Source organism: Dermacentor albipictus, chromosome 4 (genome assembly GCF_038994185.2).
Source record: "Dermacentor albipictus isolate Rhodes 1998 colony chromosome 4, USDA_Dalb.pri_finalv2, whole genome shotgun sequence".
Classification (NCBI taxonomy): Eukaryota; Metazoa; Arthropoda; class Arachnida; order Ixodida; family Ixodidae; genus Dermacentor; species Dermacentor albipictus.
This window is the reverse complement of record NC_091824.1, coordinates 90,589,017-90,606,030: the sequence shown is the minus strand read 5'-3', so window position 1 is coordinate 90,606,030 and position 17,014 is coordinate 90,589,017. Positions and strand designations below refer to the sequence as shown.

The window sequence follows — 17,014 nt, the reverse complement described above, 5'->3', positions numbered from 1 at the left end:
AAGTACCAAAGCTTTTCTTCTCCCAAAGGTAAAAAATGATTGATAAACGGGAAGATCTAAGCGTAACGCAGTTGAAAAAGTTTAGGCGAGATGCATTATATAGTGGCGTATTCCCAGGTGGCAGCTACTCTCGCATTGCTTTCCAAGCGAAGAAGTAAATTGAGTAGCGAGGTCTTCTTGAAGAGAGCAAGTATCCTCAAGGCTGCCACTGGCAGGAATGGTTCATGCAGTGCTAAAAGCACATATAGCCTCCTCCTCCTGGGGTTACACGCCTCATTCATAAAAAAAAAACGTCTGTAGCTTAGAACACCAGACTTCGCGGGCGATAGAGGAACAAATACGAAGTGGAATGGGCGAAGAATTCGCAGTGTGCAAAGGATGCCCTCGCCGGTGAAATCTGGAGGATAAAAGCAGGAGTTAGAAGTGTTCAAAGGAAAGAGAACGCAACGCATAGGCAGGTTCGGAGGAGTGTGGATGGTGGCGCAGTCTGTGTCTCTTCGCTTCACGATCAGGAGAGGATCAGGAGAGGATGCTGCACGATAATGGGCGTGCGTGGGAGGAGGCTTACGTGTAAGGCGGAACAGATAGGTGCGCACGGATAAGCGTGGTCACTCTTGGCGAGGCAAAGAAGACACGAGGGAACTTAAGTGAAATTTGAAGTGAAATTTGTTCTTGACAGACAAATTTACATTTATCTTGCTTGAGAGCTGAAGTTCTCGTTCCCTGAATAACCAGAACACATTTCTGCAATTCGTTTTGTTGTCGCATGCATGACGCAAAAAATCGCGCAGGACTCAAGTCGAACCTTTCATTTACCATAAAAATGTTTTTTTAATGTTTTGTTTTGCTTAAGACATCAAAGCTTGCGACGCTATCATGTGAGATGCCCGGGAGTAACAACAAAGTAGATGTCGTGTTCGCAATTGTATTTTATTTCAGTTGGTGTTAGACATATTTGCCTGAATGTTTCCATTTTATCTTTTCTTGCAACTACGTACTCTGTGCAGCAGCTTCTGTTGAAAAGTTGGGAGCGCACGCCGTGGTAGCGTAGTGACTTTGACAATGAGCTGGTAAGCTCGCGGGCTCAGGATCAAATCCCGGCCGCAGTGGCTGCATTTCTATGACGGAAAAATGCAAAATAATATTAACGTGTGCCAGGCATTGTGTACAACTTATAGAACATCAGGTGGTCAGAATTAATCCGGAGTCCCCCACTATTATGGCGTGCATCATAATCATATCGTAGTTTTGGCACGTAAAACGCTAGAATTTAATTTAAAGACTAGGAGCATGCCAGAGGCCATGAACTCTTTCTGTCGATTTTTTTTGTGAACTCGTTGGACGCTGTTTAATTTCCCTCAGTGAACAGAATACAGAGATATATTTAACGTGCTCCATGTATTAAATAACAACATGATTTCAGTGGCATTGTTGAAGTGTACACTAGAACTGTTAAAGAACAATGAAACCTTCTGCATAAAACGGCCTTAATAACTTCGTAAAACCACCCACTGTTTGCTTAAGGTGTCTCACTTTGGGATACTTCCTTCGAGCCCTTTAGACGTGCATCTCTCGCTCACACAAGCTGTGAGTATCCATTGAAAGGACGCGCGTTTTTTAAGGCAGAGCAATTCGCGACCCGCATTAAAGAGTGGAACATTGGAGTGATCGACCGCTATGACTACTGTAATGTTTTCGGACGGGGGCTTTGTTCGACCATACGCTGGCATTTCAGGTTTAAAAAATCAGGTCCTTGATAAGGTCGCAAATATACTACAATTATATTTTTTTACGCTTCATCGGTGGTGGAAGCTGATTTACGCTTACGTTATCAACTTTCGTTAGTGGTAGACAATAAGTAAGAAACAGAATAGAGATAGGAACCGCTACATTATATTGGCAAGGGTTTTAGATTTTGTATTTTTTTTTTCTAACGAAAAGTTTGTTGTACAGGAGAAGGGTGGTGTTTGAGTGTGAAGAGAAAGTGGACGTTCGTGCCGGTCGTTTTGGTGTCGCGTCGTGGGAGATTGTCAGAGTCGTAGAGTAGTATAATGTGCGTGTGGACAGTGTCGAATGTGAGCACTGCCGGTGCGAGCTGTGTGATAGCTGAGGGGGCCAAATGCAGTCACGATACTTCAACATGATTTTTGCAAAAGGGGCGCGCAGAAGTTTTGCGGAAAAAGGAGGCCTGTCCAGGTCTCCCTTTTCCGCAGCACTTCTGCGCTCCCCCTTTGCAAGATCACGTCAGATCAACTAGCCCTACGGCTTAGTACTCTAAAGCTTCGAAGCGACTCTCGTTTTCACGTGACACGACTATGCATAAGCTCGACCACCCCAGCGCCCACCAGTGACACAAGAAAGTGCCGGTCGCCATGCTACCCAAGTATAATGTTTCAATCGCCTAGCACTCTACTATAGCCATGCTGATTAAAGAAAAAAAAATCAGTCGTGGCAAACGCCCTGGTAGTCCTCATATACAGTGGCGCGGTGACCACACGCGAAAACAAAGGACACAGCCGTGTCCACGTTTCCGCCTTGTTTATAGGTAATGTTCACGAGCGCGAAGGAGCTCAAAGCAATCACAGGAAAACCATAATGCCACTCATATACAACCCGCTTACTCCTAATGCATCCGAAGCTGCGATATATGCAGTGCGTCTACATCAGATTCGATTGACATATTTTTTGTTCGCAGGCTTGTCACAAGCCGAAGGAATAAACTGAAGCTGAAGCTGAGGCATGCGGCCCTCCTATACTTTTTGTTTTCGCATCTCACCCTGGCGCCTAGCAACATGTGGCCGCCGAACTCTCTATCATGTACTGGTGTGTTCCCTTTTATATAAATGACGATAACACGATGCGAGAAAGACAGCACGTTGTGCTACTCTTCATTCGTATCATTAGATTTCTTTTATTTGTATTCGTATTCCTGCGAACAGATGCATCTTAATAATTCCCGCATATAGAAATATCAATTTTCATTCGCAATGCTCAATATTTTTGCGACGGGAAACGGCTTTCAATTCGGTCAGCATTGGGAGTCGCTTGCTACGGCCGTATGTAACGAAAACTTGTAATCCCATTATCGCTTACATATTTGCAACCGTATTACCCACGTGCCTTTCTTTGGGATCATTGTGCAGAGTCATTACTCGATCATGCATGGGTTGCGTGCACAGATGGTGACGTCACTGTGTCACGGATGACGCAAACGGAGCTAAATTTAGCCTCTCGCTCAGCGTTCACAGAAGCATATCTCGGCAACGCGTTTGCAGGTCCAAGCGGGAATGATTGCGTCTGAGAGATCTCACTCAGCAGTACAGGCATAATCCGTCAAACTCGAACCTGTGCGCATCAATAATTATATAGCTTAGAAACGTGCCATTTGTTATGGAAATTTGTCGCTTCTCTCGACTATTGTGCCCCGGCGTTCGACAAGCAGGATGTAGAAATGACGTGAACAGACTCGGACAGGAAGACCGAGAGACGCCAATTCCCGCCCTTCACCATCGACCATGGCGGGCGCAATGCAGATGCGCCCGCCATGATGGCAGCAGATAATCCTTTACGGCCCTTGTGGTGTTCGACGTACGGCACCAAGTCCATAACGTTGTCTATGGAAGAACGGCCCCGCCTGAAACCGGCCTTTTCGGCTGGGTATACCTGGTAATGTTTGAGGTACCATTCTAGCCGTGCTAGAACCCTACTCTCCATTGGTTTTCCAATGCGACCGGCAAGCGGAATTGGTCGGTATGATGCAATGTCTGCGACTTGTCAGGCTTAAGCAGTGATGAGCAGTCCTGGTGATGAAGAACGCTCGGACAAGCCAAGTGCAGCTTCGAGTTCGTCAGTTGTGAAAGGGCTGTCCATGCGGGGGTCACGTGAAATCGGTGAGTGGTCGAGCGTCGATGTTCCAGCTGATCTAGTTTCGCTAGCAATCGTCCTGCAGAAATCGTCAGCGACGTCAATCTCTCTGCATTGTTGGTGAAGAGCCAAAGATTTGAAAGGGTGGCACTGCTGACGGGTTCCATGGAGACCACGAACAGTTAGCCATATGTGGCAGAAAGGTTTTTGGGGATCCAAAGACTTGCAGAATGATATCCATCTTTGCGATGCAAGTTTGTCCATGCGACTCTGAATTTTCTTTTGAGTTCTTCTAGCCAACCTCAAGTCATGTACAAACTTTGTGCGCCTCAATCTTCGCTCTGCACGGCGACAGATTGCAGGAAGCTTCTCCAGCTCAATGTCATATTATGTGCGCGCAAATGTTCCCCGAAGCGAATGCGTAGCAGCCTCTTTAGGGCCCCCTTTATGGTGTCCTCTATGCTAGAGCACAACTAATAACGACAGTCGTGTTCGACAATTGATTTGAACATCAGCCAGCCGGTGCATTGACTGAGATAATAGCAGCTGTGATCAAGAAAATCTAGTACGGGTGAGTATTTTGAGTTTCGTATCCATTGCATTTATTGTAGTAAGTATAGCACTTGTATTGCCAACAAGTCTCAGCTCTAATACCGCAAAGCAACGTCCTTTCCATGAACTTTTGCTTTTGTATTCGATGATGACGATAATTTATTGGCCTAACCTTTGAAACGAAGCGATGACAAATAGTCACCTAGGATGCTTGAGCGGGGCTTGCGATGAGCGCTACCTCGACGTGCCTCCACGCTTACCGTCGTACCCTTTCGGGTTTGTGGAGCTCACTCTACCCACACGACAAGGCGGTAGCGAGAGCCGTTCCGTGACGCGACGCGCCACGAGTTCTCAACCGGATTAGCGCAATCGCATTGACGCAACTGATCCAGGCTATCGGCGGCCTGCACGGTTTGCGCCTCAACACCGGCATTAATGGCTTCGCTTAATCCGATCAGGCGACTTTCCTCGCGCGTCTAAGTCCACGCGAAAAGCTTCCGTGAGTTGTGGAAGGGGAAAGATACGACCAAAAATTAATCCTAAGCGTCACCCCGCGTCTCCGGACATATTCGCGAGAAATATCGGAAGGACACTGCCTTGAACTCCAAAATAAGGCGCTCTTTAGTGGCCCCGAACATTGACTTTCAACACTAATTAACGGTAGTTAACGCGCTTTACAAACTGAACATGCCGCAAGATTAAACGTTGTTTCACTCCTTACCGCACATATACACAAAAAAGAAGAGAGTAACAAAGGCAAGGAGAAAATGCACAGATCTTTTCGTTCATTGGAATGCGGCTACAGAAAGATAGAGAAGCAGAAGTCTGGACTAATTGCGGACGTAGGTATGCTGAAGGGAAGAACAACCCAACTGAATTAAGTCAAACTTCATTTAGGAGGCAATAAAATGTGTGCATAGATGTTTAGATCGTGGGTTAAAATCTGGGTCACGGCAGCCGCATTACGATGGGGGTGAAGTGCAAAAACGCCTGTGTTCTTGTTGTAGACTGTGACATGTGTGGCTCCTACCCACGACGGGGCATTGGCCAAGAAATGGGTGGATTATTCTAAATTAATATGGAGCATAAATTTCTTAATATCTATGGGAATAGCACTGAATAGCGTAGGATGACCTCTTAAAATAAAATCTTGAAGGTCATATTGAATGAGTATTAATTAATTTAAAATGAAAGAAAAAAAGAATTAAGCCGGTTCTGCGCATTTCGGGCATTATAAGGATCCCCTAGTGGTGAAAATTAATCCGGAAAGGCCCACTACGGCGTGGCTCGTAATCAAATCGTGGTTTTGGCCAGTCAAATCCCAGAATATAATTCAATTCAATAAACATAGATATTTATTCAGGAGCAGGTCTCATAGTACATGGTGGGAAGAAATTGAGTGGAGATAAATACAAATAGAAATAATGTGCTTCCTATAACTATACAGGAAGCTGAGAGGGCAAATAACAACGATAGTATCATGCATTGCTTAGGGTATAGCGTAATGATTCACTACTCTAGACTGCGAAATATTGGCTCTTTCTAAACAGCGCAAATGCATGTTCGCTTTCTTCTACGTTTATTGTGTTTGTGCATTTTATCTTGTTTTTTTACCTATTTTGTTTTCTTCTTCAATATAGTAGAGGAAACACGGCCACAATATACTAAAAAGCCGGTTGCGATACGGTAGATATTACAACACTTTGCAGGCTGCGTTTATGTTCAGCAAAGAAAAAAGGCATAATGAAATAAAAATATATACCTATGCACAGAAAGAATAAAAAACAGCAATGAATCTAGGACTCATCTCATCCTATCGCTACCAACAACAACGACAACAACAACAACAACGACGACGACGACGACGATGATGATGACAACAATTGTGCCATTTTTGCAATGCATTAGAGACGATTGAGCACTACCTACTGGAATGCCGGCGTTTCTCCTCCACGAGGAAAATGACATTAGAAATTACAGTGCGACAGCTTGGTCTGCCATTGAACACTCCGGTACTGCTGTCTTTCGGAGCGTCTGTGCTTGGGCACTCACACAGGAATGTTTGCTTCGCCTTAGAAAAATTTCTTATTGAATCAAACCGATTTCATTGATGACCATATTATTTTATTCATTCCTCCTCTATTGCCTCATTTGATATATTCAAGATACTTTTTTTTTTCTCCTCTACGTAGCATGACAATCTACTGAACCATTTCGATTTTCCCTCGCCTAAATTCATGTAACAAAATTTTAGATTTTTACCTCCTTTTCTGAACACATAAGCAAAGTCTGCCCGACTCTTGGCCAATCCCCGCGAGTGGGTAAGCGCCAAACTCATCCAGGACATCATCATCATCATCATCAACAAGGAGACCGAGAAGAAGCAGCCTTCATTTCCATAAAAGTGATACTTGCGCTTTTATCAGCCACGCCATGGGAGCGACATCCTGGCTGGCAAATTCACGGAAGCAACTCGCCGAAAGAACTTAGACGCGCATGCCATAATTACAACGCTTTGTCTTTTTACCCAAGCCTACTCGCTAATGAGGTTTCCCCAGAAGCCTCGATCTCTATTCCCGGGCAAAATGAAAGTACGTACGTGGGCACAGACGCTGATGCTTTCGCCTCCCAGTGAGTGAGAACGGCGGCGCACTAGCAATTTGCATGCATTTCCGAGTGGCTTGAGCCCGAATCGGCAGCCGGAGCCGCGCTCTGCTCTCGCACGACGACGCTGCGCGTTAAAGAGCGAAACACGGCGAGGCCATTGTCGTCGCTGTTTCCTGCCCTTCTTCAGCACCGCCACCACCCGCCAACTATGGCTAACTGCGAATGCACCTTGCACGGCTACGCGTTGCACTTAGCCCGTCGAGTTCAGCCAACTTGAACAAAGAGCTTGAGCTTCGCAACAGCAGAAAGCAAGGAACGCGCGGCTTTCGGCATTTCGTTAAATCTCTCGAGTTCTCGAACGTCCCCGGTGGCGTCACACGCGTGGTCGCCTTAGTCGGCAATTAGGCTTCTTCGCTGCGCGCGCTAACCTGACAAAGAAATGGAGGCCCTGTGTTCTTATATGGAGCTGAATTTAATTACGCACTTACTTGCTAGTGCTTTTTCAAGCGTCGGTGCAAATGAAGGAAGGCCCGTGAGTGAGGAGAGGGAGGGAAATGCGGATTCTACTCTGGAATCACATTTATTTGACTCGGTGGTTGTTAGGTGCGGGAGAATATATGGGCTTTTAGCGGGAGCCCATATATTAAAGCGAAGCATTCTTTACCTTTTCTCTGGACTCTGCGCGAGCTGCTGCTGCTGTGATGGTCTTACCGCGCGGGCCGCTGCGTTTCTTGGGACACGGCCAGATGGCACTCGCATCCTGGATACCTTAGAACACGCACTTATAAAGGGAGATGTAGGAAGGAAGAAGAAGCATGTGCTTCCTGCGGTAAAGCTAGGGAAACGATGGAGCATGCTGTGTTAGAAAGTGAAGATATCTGTCCAGTAGTAGATTTAGAAATCACTGGCCTCCTTGAAGCCCTTGGGTTCAGCGATAGCAGGGGGAAAGTAAACATGTCCGCATAGAGATTATTGAGAGGCAATTGGAACATTGGTAAAAGAAAAGTAGGGAAACGACAAACAACGGAGGCGTACAAAAAAAAATTCACAATAGGGGTTCAGAAACTTTGGTTGTGGGAATTAATCGTGGATTTCTTTTTCATTTTCTTTTTTTTAACACAGGTAGGACATTAGGCAATAATATGACAAGAGCTTGGTCACGCAACCCATCGCCCCGTTCTAAAGGGGAAGCTCGTAATAACTATCCATCATAATGTCCGTACTCGTGGACGCTGCTGGGTTTCTTGCAGCAGTACCAGATGGCGCTCACCTCGGCGCAACCCGACAGGAAATAATTGCACACAGAAGAATCAAGAGTTAGTGGAATGCCTAAGTGCAAATATTAAGGGTTTCGGACCTAATGCGGAAATTTTTTACCGTATACATTTTTCTTACGCAACGCGATGACCTCTTTGCAACTCTCACTAAAGTGTGTCTCCCTCGAACTGAGGTGAAACAGCGCGAAAAAGACGAGGACATAAGGAAACGAATACCAGAGACAAGCGCTGACTGCCAACTTGAAGTTGAGGTTGAAACTTCCAGTTGGCAGTCAGCGCTTGTCTGTGGTATTTGTGTCCTTGTGTCCTCGTCTTTTTCGCGCTGTTTCACCTCAGTTCGAAGTATGAACCAACTAGCCCTCATCAAGATCTTACTAGTGTCTCCCTCTTCCAACTGTGGTGGCGTAAACCAGCGTTCTCGCGATTATGGACGCGTGGCCAAATCGTGGCCTAATATGAGGCTTTGATGCCGGAAGATGCCTCTGACAGAATGCGTTAGAAATATGGTCCGCGTACCCGCCGCTTCAGATTGTCAAACGTTAGCTGCGGTCCGAACGAGAACGAGGAGCTGAGGCGAAGCGAATGCAAGGGGCCGCGTGCATGCAGCTCGCTGTGAAGCGCAGAAATAAAGGTAGGTAGAATGTCAGGCTCACAGCTCGATTGCGCAGTGTGGATACGATGCATGTCCGTCGCAGACGTTCTACAGAAAGGGTCTCACATGGTACCGAGGATCTTTCATAATCTTTATGCGCAATCTTTCATGAGAATGCAAAGCAGCCATTTCTTCCCTCATAGAGTCTATGATGCAGATGGGCCCACACGATGTAGTTAACGCATTCTCTTGAAACTATAAACGAACAAAAGTTAATAGAAAAAGTGCAAATGCTTTTCAATTGTTACTGTGTTTCATTAAAGGCTCCGTGCTTAATAAAAACTCATGAGCCTTCTTTTCTCTTTACTTGCCGAAATGAAATCGCAGCTAAAAAATATCCTTCCCTTTTAAACTGGTGCAACGGAGAAGAAATATTGCAAGTACCCTTTCCCTTTTGCGTTACTTCCAAGGTATTCACCGTTCTTCATGATTATTCTTTCTTTCTCGTTTAGCCTTCATCGTTCTGCGGTCCCTCCTTACTCGCTCTCCGCTTCTTCTGCCCCATCGTGTCGCACACTATTCTTCCTCGCTGAAGAAATAGGGAGTCGCAGCATCGTGGCACGATTTCTCGCCAACTCCTTTGTCAGGTGGTCATCGTGCTCAAAGCTAAACCTGTGTTTATTTTTCGGCCTAACCTCTTCTTGTTTCTTCCACAATGGCGCAATATCTGGATTCGGCTGTGGTCAGGAGGCTTGTTAATTTTCTCTGTTGTTTGTTTATTTCTTTGTGTCTGCCATTCTTTCCTAAGGGGCACCATCTTACACACACTAGCGTGAGGTCACGCCGAACTAACCCAGTTCGAATCGCCGCGACCATGGGCGGCCGTGAGCACCGGGTGGTGACTCGGGCTGCCATATAATTAACAGAGATGGAGACAGCGTTGATTAGAAGAACGACTGTCGCCTTCACGAGGCGGTCGCGCATTTGTCAGCCTTCGAGAAAAAAAAAAAAAGGAGCTGGAAGCGACAAGCCATACGTAGGCGTCTGTGTGTGCCTCTCTGAAGGGCTCCGCCGGTTGGCACTGCCGCGACAACGAGAAACGAAAAGTAGTTCGTGTAGGGCCCATAAATTTTGTGTGCGCTGTGGCTCAGTATTGTGGTCAAAATTTCGAAGGCGAGGGAGGTCCTCCAAAAGCCCTGTCTTCTTGCGGTCTGTGGTGTGTTTGTGTGTGTCCATACCTATATGGAAGTTGCATAATGGTATTCTGAAACGCTATGACACACTGTGCTTTATCGCTAAATAGAACATGCTCGGATTTGCAGTGTTAGATATTGTATTGCTTCGAATGTTGTCGCTGAGCCTGCCATGACTTGCGCTTTTGTTTGGCAGCGCGAGCGCGCTTGGTTGCTGGAGAAAGGGAAGTTCGCTTCGGAGACACCCGACATACTAAGGAAGCACAAGCGCTTCTACGCCCCCATATATATTTTATTTATTTATTTATTTATTTATTTATTTATTTATTTATTGTAGATAAGAAACGTTCGTAACGAGTGAAGTATGCCACTGGCTTCTCCACTTTGCTCCTTTGCATGTGGCTCTGAGTGGGGCAACATACATTCTAGAGAAAACACTAGAGAATTCGCGTTATAAGTGGTCTATAGGAAGCTGAGAAATGAATGTAGTTTCACATAATAGTGAACAATGATGCAACGCAAGTTATCTATTGTACTTTGCGGAAAAGCGGAAGATTATTGCTCGCAGGCGGTGATACGAATGGAGCACAACTCACAGTTGGAGTTTTAAATCGAAAAATAGATTTAGTTTTAAGTAAGCACACTATGGTTTTTCAGGAGCCTTGCTTTGAACGCTTTCGAAGCTCGATCATTCGCATGCACAGTGCGAATCCATTAGAGGCCGCCTTTGACTGCATCGCACGTGACGAACGCATCGCTACAGAGACGCTGCAATTGCATCAGGGGTGAAACATCCGCTGCTTGAGTGCATAAGCCTGTTCCGTCATCCGTATTTCTGCCTCCACTCAAGCGGCCCCGTGTGACGAGGAATTCTTTTTGAGGATAGCGGTAATTATTACTTTGCCGAATCGCCTTTTCTGTCTTCGTTACATTTTTGTCAGTTTAGAGAGTAGAAGAGCGTTGATGGGGTGAAGGACGAGTAGAAGATAATCACACTCTAAAAGAAGAAAAAAAACGAGTCTGATGGCTCATGACGAAAGAAGACATTGTGTGCGTGTTCGTGTGTGTGTGCGTGTGTGTGTATGTGCGTGCGTGTGTGCGTGTGTGTGTGTGTGTGTGTGTGCGTGCGTGCGTGCGTGCGTGTGTGTGTGTGTGTGTGCGTGTGTGTGTGTGTGTGTGTGTGTGTGTGTGTGTGCGTGTGTGTGTGTCGGGGGGGGGGGATGAGGAGGGTGGCAGAGACATCTGGCTGTGTCGCTCCCAGTCACAATCGCTGAGCTGGGCGTTGGCCAGGAGGCATCAGCGGAAGAGCCGCTTCACACCGCGCTGACGTGCCATGACGGGGCTCAAAGAACCGGCAATGGGTCGTGAATATTTCAGCGCGATTTTCACCGAACTCACGAAAGTGACAACTGGGCAAAAAAAAAAAAATTCTCGCGCAGAAACAGTATGCATCACCGACTGCGTCGTGAAAGAAAATAAAAAAAAGGGGGGCTCACCACCTTTGCTTGCAACCAGAGGGATGTGCTCGTTGAAGGAAACTAGAACGAAAAAAGGAAAATATGGGAAACGATCGAAACGGAGAAATGAAGGTAAAGGTACGCGCGTGTAATAAAGGGAAGTGCCACCCTTGGAGCGGTAGCCATCGATCGTAAAGTTTCTCTCGGACTACCGGTTTTGTTTCCTGCGCTTGGCCTACCGCTTGCACGTTTTATGTGGCATCAGACTTTCCTCTCTGTGCTTTCTTGCATTTGTTGCATTATTCTCTTCACGTCCTTCGTGTAGCGGTTGCTTGGTGATTAATTTGTATGTTTGTTGTTAACTTTTGCTTTTATCGAGGAGAAGAGTCGAGCGGATAGTAAGTAGCTTTACGGATACTTACGAATAGTAAGAAAGTAACTACGGATCCTGTCAGGTGATCAGGAAGTGCTTCTGTTTGTTCACACCACGATGGCAGCCTAGCGTCAATAATTTTCTCCATGACCATGCATAAAGAGCTTTTCAGACTCACAGGACAAAAGGATTCAAGAGAAAGAGGTGTTTTGGCAGGCTTCAATATAGCTATCACACGAGCCGTTTTCCAAGAGTCAGGGACAGACTCCCTTTTCCACAAGTCATTGAGTAATTTCAAGAGCACCAATCGACCATGAAGTCCCATGTTTTGCAACATACCGTATGTCATAAAATCTGGACCTGCAGCAGTCTTTGTCTTACAAGATGAGAGAATTCATAGTCTAATTGTACATGCTGCGACTGAAACATCGGAAGAACTTTTTGTTTTTCTATTTCAATCGAACATTGAAACTTTTGAACATTGAAAATTTTGAACGATTGAACATTTCAATCGAACATTGAAAATAGATAGGCTCGTGGAGCGAGTGGCAGACAGCATGAAAAAGATTGCTTTGGGAGAAGCGCGCGTGCTTTTTGTTGCTTGTACTCCTCATCCCACCGGTGTTGTAACAGGAAGTGGTCTTAGTCAACGAGTGAAATCTCTTCATGTCTGTCTAGGCGCGTGACAGCAGGCTTGTTTTGTTGGTAAGCGAATGCGTACTGCAATTTATACTCCCCATAAAAAGTATTACTCTGAATTAATGTAATAGTCTAATTGTTGGCTATCTAAGTCTAGGCCAACCTTCGGGCCAAAATGCAAAAAAAAATTTTATAGTCCGTAAGAAGTTAAAGAAAGTTTTTTGTATGAAGTATACGAATTGCTTCTTGACAGTCTGTAAAGTCGTAATCATTGAAATTAGGCCTGTAGATAATCTGTTCGTATGTCTATGGACCGCAATATAAAAAGAGAAATGCACTTGTTGAGAGTAATGGTTTGTGAATGCTGTCCTAGCTTAGACATAAAATTACGACGCTATAAGAGAGCAAAGGGAATTATAAATGTACAGGCAATTATAGACTGCTTTAACTCACCTTTTCATGGAACCGCGGGTCCCATTATTGGAGGACTGGTCCTGTCCTTCATCAAAATAGCCAGTACTTGCTACACTAGTCCGGATCTTTCCGGCAGAGTGGTCTTGCGCACAAAAAAGAAAAAGAACCGTCGTGGTAAGCGCTTCCTTCATTTTTTCTTCTAGGAAATATTATACTCGTACGAAATGATCGCTATCCGACAAAGAATGAACGTCTGAATTTATTATCATGGCACGACGCATCAAAATTACGCTGTCGAATCTGCATAACATCGAATCTTCTCCGACATTGAAAAAAAAGTGCACGTAGCTTTTCCTAATTAAGCAGGATACTAGCTCGGGAACAAAGCAAAGGAAGAAGAAGAAGACTTAGAATGAAGTAATAATACACTGTGAGGGGAGTTTCGTTCAAGACTGCATGCGTGATTAATCTCCAGCGTATCTATCCAACACCAGAAGATGATAAGCATACCTTGCATACCTTCTCTATAGTTGTCTCTTATGCTAATGACTAAGCCCTTCGCGTCTGCGCACTTGCACGGTTCTTTTGTTTGTTTTTTTTTACTTAGCGAAACTTTTCCTGTCACCTAAATTGAGCCCGCATGTGCCGAGACTCGTTATTCGTTTCAAGTACAAACCTACACTATCATATTAAAAGTTGCATATATTTTCGTACTCTTTGTCAGTGAAGCCATTACAGCAACAACCGAAATTCTCAATTTCGTTTATGCTACTTCGATATCTCTTCGGCTACTACGAAGGGCAAAAATGTCCGAAAATGAAAAAAAAAACACTGGCTAAATTGTATGCGTGTGATGGAACAATGTAAACCGACACAACGCTGACCATTTTCTTATCCCTGCATTCAAATTATCTCCACAAACCTGTACGTGTACGTGTCGTTTCCATTTTTTATGGCTCATTTAGGGCAGCTCACTTCACAAACAGACGTGCAGCTTTACTGGGCACCTATAGCCCGCATAAAATAACTTGCACAGGTACCGTCATCTTCGTGTATACATGAACGACTGGACAAGCAATTCTCTCAACAGCCTGCAGTTTCGGCCGCGTGTCAGAGTACACTTCACTAATTCACACAGCTCTCACATTTAGCGGTTGACTCAACCATGCGTGCTTAGTGCGGGTGTATATAGACCATCTATCACCTCCACTGTTACTGTTTCCTCTTCGTCGAACAAGCCCAGACTCACCGCTGTGCCTAGAACAGACTTGACGATCAGCAATTTACTAAAGCTATGAGGCTCCGCGAACATCTCCTCACATCGCACCAGCCCAAAATGCCAAGTGAGCTCCTCTGTTATAGCTGAAGGCGTTAGACTTGAGCGTCCCTGTGTAGACAGGCTGCGCCTTGTCTCAGCGCACGCAATTAATGTAATCTCATGCCTTCTCTCTCTCTCTCACTGCCCCGTCTCTCCCTGCACATGAAAGGTATAGCAAATTAGACAAAGTATAATTTATTTTCGTGATATTTGTTCTCTTTTTCTCTCTCTCTCTCTCCCAAAAGCAATCGCAGACATCTGCTTTCACGATTAGAAGACACGAAAGTTTCGTCTCAAGTCGGCAGTGCTCGAAACATCAATCCGCCTTATGTTCTTTCTTTATCTATTCCGACAGCCGAGCCTGTTTCATATCTTGAGAAGAGCACGCGTTGTGCCATGCGAGACTTATTTGTGGAAGTTCATTAAGAACCAAAGTATCGAATATAAAAGGTCACTCAGCAATTATAATTATGTAGGTCATAGCAACTGTACCACTAATGGCACGTTTGACGAACCTCTCAAACACTAACGAGAACCAATAAAGTGGAAAGCAGTTTTCCATTAGGCCTCAAGGATATCGGTTTAATTTCGGCCTATAGTTAGATGCACATGCAGCATGATTGTATCCCGCATTGTGAGAGTGAACGGTTGCGCTTAGGATCAATTACCTCGATGCGGAGCTCTCCCTAAACTCCCGCGAGCATTGTTCGGTGGGCCTTTCGACTCGATTAAATGAAACTTCATTACCGCCGCTTAGCGCAAGCCTGGCGGCCTGTGCAAGTAAAATAACAGCCGGGATCTTCTTGACAATGTTAAACAGCTATATATACTTCCTAGACAAACACAATGCTGAGCACAGTGCCCACATACATATATCTCTCAGACAAACACTGCATCGTATTCTGGTCGAGGCAACGCATTATATATATTGAGTTAAAATTCAGGTGTGAAAACCTATAGTGCTGAAACTACACAGGCGAACATGAAAAATATTTAGCCGAATCGAATATATTTTCTTACTTGGCTTGTATTCGATTCAGCAATTTTAACATGGTGAGCTCGAGTGTAACATTGTACATTGTAAATAAAATGTGTAACTGCTGAAATCTGTCTGGGACGAAGAAAAATGAGAGGAGCGGCTCTGCAGGTGGTTGAGTTCAAATACCTCCTATTCCCGAAACTCAACGTGCAATATAAATTTCTGAAATTTCTATGTATTATCTGCTGTAGCGGATAACACCACACTATCATTACCGAGCATGCTTCGGGGAAAATGTTTTGATAATAAACTGCCATCCAGTGCATATCTTTTTTTGATCCTTCTAATTACCGTTTTTTATATATATAAAATAATTTCCGTTTTAATTTCAACCATGAAAGACACATGGCATTCGCTCCTGTCGTGTCACATTCTTCATCCCTGCTTTATTACGCTTGTTTCTAACGTTCAACAGTACGTTTGGCTATGAGGTACATCCGGCGACAAAGTATTGCGGGACACTAGATCTGAGAAAAAGCTGAGTATCTCCCGAACTTTATAACGCAGCCTGGTATTTGACTTCGGGGCATCGACAATAATATGCTAACAACGTTGCCGTGAACACTTTTACTGGTTACTGCAACAGGCTGCTTTGCAATCGAACGGTGTCTGAGATCCTGTGGTCCGTAAACCTCCGTCGCCAGGTATACCTATAAAGATGCAATATAGCCATACAAAAATCGATATTTGGGCGAGTTGGTATTGTTTGAACATCTTGAAGGGGCAGCGTGTGTTCCTGTGTGTTCTGTGTGTTCCTGCCTTCTGTCTTTGTCGTCTTGCGCTGCCCCTTCACGATGTGCAATACAGCCATTCCTATCGCAAGGATTGACTTCTGGCCTTGTTGGTAAGACATCGTTGATGTAGTGTTTTACCGCGGATTCTTTTTCACACGGGCACGGGATTGGACACGCACAAGCGCTCACGTTCAACAGAATGTTTATTGGACGCCGGATTCCTATATGCATATAGATTGCCCTACGTAACATGAGGCAAACTTTAAAAATATGCATATGACACGTAGCTGGATGGAACTAAAGTAATATCATTGGCCGTCGCTTGGAGGTACTGCGACTATTTCTTACACTTTGCCTAATTACATAATCAGTGTTATTTATTTATTCAACTTCTCATATACTATAGTAAGATGAAAAGTGTTAATGAGAAAATTCCGCCGATTCCACTACTCGCACAATTTCAGCGTGTTGGGCGTGTCCTCGTCGTCTTTTGTGACCGGACCATTGTTGCACGTAGTAGTGCTCTACAATCTTTATGCGCTCTCCGTAGATATAAAAGACTTCTACTACTCATTGTGCCGTGATGCGTTGCTTGAGTGCATAAAGTACGCCTGAACACAGTTTGGTTGGAACAATTTGAAAGATGCATCGGGTATTTCGTCCAGGTATCTATCTCTTGGAACTCTTAAGCGAGTACCTTGACTCGACGTACATCCAGTGCTACGGGAAAACATTTGTTGACGAGCAAGGCGTTTGCATTTGATCTTGTATCGCATATATCCTTGGCGATTTCTTTTTATTCAGTATTGGCAAAATACTCTTGACGCGTCTTACGCGCACAAAAGTTTTTAAATATTTTATATGTGTGGATGACTACTTGTTTTTGCTTCAGTGTGACAAAACTTCCTTCGAATCCGAAGCCTCTCACGTAGAAACGTTGGTTCGAGAATGTTTG

General features: G+C 44.8%; 1 protein-coding gene across 6 annotated transcripts in view; it reads right to left on the bottom strand.

Moving 5' to 3' along the window:
* Positions 1–17,014, bottom strand: part of LOC135917655 (uncharacterized) — a 597,391-nt gene that overhangs the window by 433,421 nt on the left and 146,956 nt on the right. For 4 of the 6 annotated variants that reach the window (XM_065451225.2, XM_065451224.2, XM_070537235.1 and 1 more), the window contains 2 exons: positions 13,008–13,110; positions 11,582–11,623 (listed from right to left, as the gene is read on the bottom strand). The exons of 1 other annotated variant lie outside the window; for it this stretch is intronic. The gene's annotated coding sequence lies outside the window, so the exon portion shown is untranslated. The remainder of the gene's footprint in view (positions 1–11,581; positions 11,624–13,007; positions 13,111–17,014) is intronic. One more of the 6 variants, XM_070537234.1, reaches the window with a different exon arrangement.